Here is a 3,649-nt window from a genome sequence, read left to right on the forward strand (position 1 = left end):
TTAAAGCAATTGATAGACAGCCGGAAAAAAATAACAGACAATAAATCAATTGAGCTGAACAAACGAAAAGAAAGAGACAGCTTGCCCGAAAATATAATCCCATAATATGACAGCTCAGTTAGCATAATCCGTTCGCAAATGCGCCCGCGTTGCCTGCCGCCACCTCTCCTATCAACTGTTCAACAGTTCGACTGCGCTATTTGCTCAGCACATTCGACAGCTGAATCGACTGATTGCCAGCACACAAATTTGCTGTTCAGCGGTGTGTAGACACTTAAATGATGCGCCGTTGGTTGCCCAGCGTAATTGAGCTATCGAGAGATTTTTCACAATTTTTTATTGCCATTTCGAAAGTACCGCTAAATTCGTTTTTTTAGCACTTTGTAAGCCATGAATGCAGTTAGCCATAATAACGTGGAATGAAAGGTAAATATGCCATGAATTGGCTGATGGTTGTCGGTATGAATTTGCACTTTGAAAGCTTTCAGCATTTCTTGTAGATTGCATCAATAAAGGCAAAATATAATTTGAAAGCAAGCAAATAATTGTAATAATATTGAAGAACTGTAAAAAGTAAACGTTACTAAAGAAAAAAATGTTTGTGAGTAGTTTTTGTGGTTTCTGCTGAAATTAGTGTTACTATGAAGTGTGTTCAAAAAATAACGGGAATTTTCGTTTTTTGAAAAAAAAAATATTATTCGTTCGTCTACCTTAATGTTGTCGCCTTCCAAATAGTTCCCATTCGATACCCCCTCATATATATCAACGCTTCTTCCAAAAAAAAAATCCATGAGGTCATTCTGAGAGACTCGTGTACGTTTGCAAAACGACGCCACTTTAAGGTTCCCTTTATTTCTGGAAATAGAAAAAAGTTTCAGTGAATCATGTCTGGCGAATATGGAGGCTGTGGCATGGTTACATTATTCTTTTTTTGATCAAGAAGTCACCAGCAAGCAACGATGGAGAGCCAAATATTATTTTAAACCTCTTTTTAACCTCAGATTGTGTTGGAAAACTGCTGAGTTGTCAGTCTTTGGCGGTATAAAAATCAAGGTTCGTTGCGGTTATGTTGAACCGAGTGTCTTTGGAATATTGTCATCTCATCGACAGTTGTCGTAGTTCACGTTCTAGAACTCATAACTAAAGACTTATAAAGTAATCTCTTCACACGCCAAAATACATTCAATCAGCTTCTTGATGGTGAGTCTTATTCTTTAACGCAATATGCTCTAAAGAGCCTTAGGTACTATATTGTGTGTATGCGCTTGGCGTTGCAACCGTTTAGCCGGTTATAGCCGAATCAACGATAGTGCGCCACTTCTCTCTTTCCTTCGCAGTTCGGCGCCAGTTGAAGATCCCATATTTAACCAGGTCGCTCTCCACTAGGTCCGGAGTGGAGGCCTTCCCCTTCCTCGGCTTCCTCCGGCGGGTACTGCATCGAACACTTTCAGAGCTGGAGTTTTTTCGTCCGTTCGGACAACATGACCTAGCCACGTAGTCGCGTCTTTTTATTCACAGAACTATCTCAATGTCGTCGTATAACTCGTACAGCCAATCGTTCCATCGTCTGCGGTAATCGCCGTTGCCTACGTTCTGAGGATCATAAATCTTGCGCAAAGTTTTCCTCTCGAAAAGGCCTAGTGTCGTCTCATCTGATGTTGACATCGTCCACGCTTCGGCACGATCAAGTAGGCCGGGAATGATGAGGGTCTTTTAGAGTTTGGTTTTTGTTCGTCGAGAGAGGACTTTATGACAGTCTGTTATACATAAACGGAACGGACCCGGATTTTTATTCCGTCAAAGACTGTCAAATTGCACCACTCTGGTGAACAATAGTTTGGGTCTTTAATTTTAAAGCAAATGTATAAAATTATGAAAATTTTCGTAATTTGAATAAAAATTGTGCCTGCCAGAATTAAAAGCTCTTCGAAGGCTCATTTAAAACATAAAAACGCATCTTAAAAAATTTTAATTGTCTTTACATCTCATCGCCTAATAATATAATTATTGCTATATAAGCCACTTTGGGTATTGAAGTGTCTGGTATCATGGTACTGAACCCAAAACTTTCTCCGTACTTACCAATGATAAGAAGTGAACTATTACTCTTGGATATTTAATAACTATTTCGAATATGTATTAGGCCAATTCTTCAATGGGAAAGGAAAGATATAAAATAACTGTAATGAAGAGAAAGATGTACTCCTTATACGATTTTATTTTAATGCCAACCCCTCAGTTCCATTTTCAAATTGTCTTTGTGTCTAAAGAAACTCTGAGGCAAGCCTCTATTGGTTTCAAATTGTGATGAGAAGCCCTTAAATAAGTTAAAAAAGAACATTTAAGATATTTAGGAAAGTTTTTTTGAACTGATAGTATTCAAGTAGTAGAAGAACTAAATATTATATTTATTTTTCGAAATATCTTACCCGCGTGCATATGTTAGCCTAAATGCCTCAGTAACTAATGGAAACAAAAAAATTGAAAAAAATACAGCTTTTTTCTACAACCTCCGGGATTGTCTTGCATATAAGACACTAGAGCAAATGCACAAAAACCCCTAAACTAGTGTCCCTCCGCCCGCGCCACAACCACAAATTCCGAAATTCCCACGACACATTCATTCTATAGCCTTAAGTAGTCGCACAACTACCCAAAAAAGCGCTGTGACAAACGATAAGGTCGCGTTGCCTTTTCGCATGTTACCGATAAATGTGAGTATTTCCGCATTGAGGAGGAAGTGAGGAAGCGAAGAGCATGTGCAGCAGAGCTCAGTGCGTCCCAGTTGTGTGACGTTGGTACAGTGAGAGTAGAAGTGAGTGTGTTTATGCGACGCTAAAGCGCTGGTGTTGTGTGTGTCTGTGTGTGTCTGTGTGTTTGTAAATCCAGCGTTTTGTTTGCTTTTGTATTTTTGTGCTTACGCTTATTGACGTATGCGCCGATCGACAGCCAGAACATGCACATGCTGCCACTGGCAGTGTCACAAACATACACACTTTCTCATATCAATTTGTATTTACAGGCAAATATACCAGAACCCAGTGAAGAAAAGTGTAGGAAATTGTGCAGTAGACAAGGCATTGAGTTTCGCTGAGTTCAATATTTTTGGTTTGCTGTGTTTTAGAAAAAGTATAGTAACTGTGCTTGTGCGCCTTCACACACACATTTGCAGCATCACACAAATATTTTTGTTTGATAGTTCAACTGAATTGAACCATTAAGCTGATTTATATCCCTTATGGTCTTATTTTTGCTGCCACTGCTTGGAGCTCGGAGCAAGAGCGCAAAAAACAAGCAAGTAGAAAAAAAAAGTTGCTGAAAAAGTAATGAAACGAAAAACATTGTAATTTAATTTTTTTCTATGCTTTGCTTTACATTTGCTTCTTATTTTAGAACTTTTCACTTTACTGTACCTATTATATTGCTTTTTTCATTTTTTTATTTTTTCTTTCCTTTATTGGTATTTTTTGCTTTTTTTGCGCTTTTGACAAATCGAAGCGCAATCTCGAACATGCAAAAGCAAGCTTTGTCAGGTCATCGTAGTTGCCTTACTACTTTGGCGAGGTGTCACATGAGTGCTGGTGATGGTAGGTAGGGGAGGGAAGATCAGAAAGTTTAACTGCAAAATTTACCGCAAGCACCAATATCG

This window comes from Zeugodacus cucurbitae, chromosome 3 (genome assembly GCF_028554725.1).
Source record: "Zeugodacus cucurbitae isolate PBARC_wt_2022May chromosome 3, idZeuCucr1.2, whole genome shotgun sequence".
NCBI classification, from domain to species: Eukaryota; Metazoa; Arthropoda; class Insecta; order Diptera; family Tephritidae; genus Zeugodacus; species Zeugodacus cucurbitae.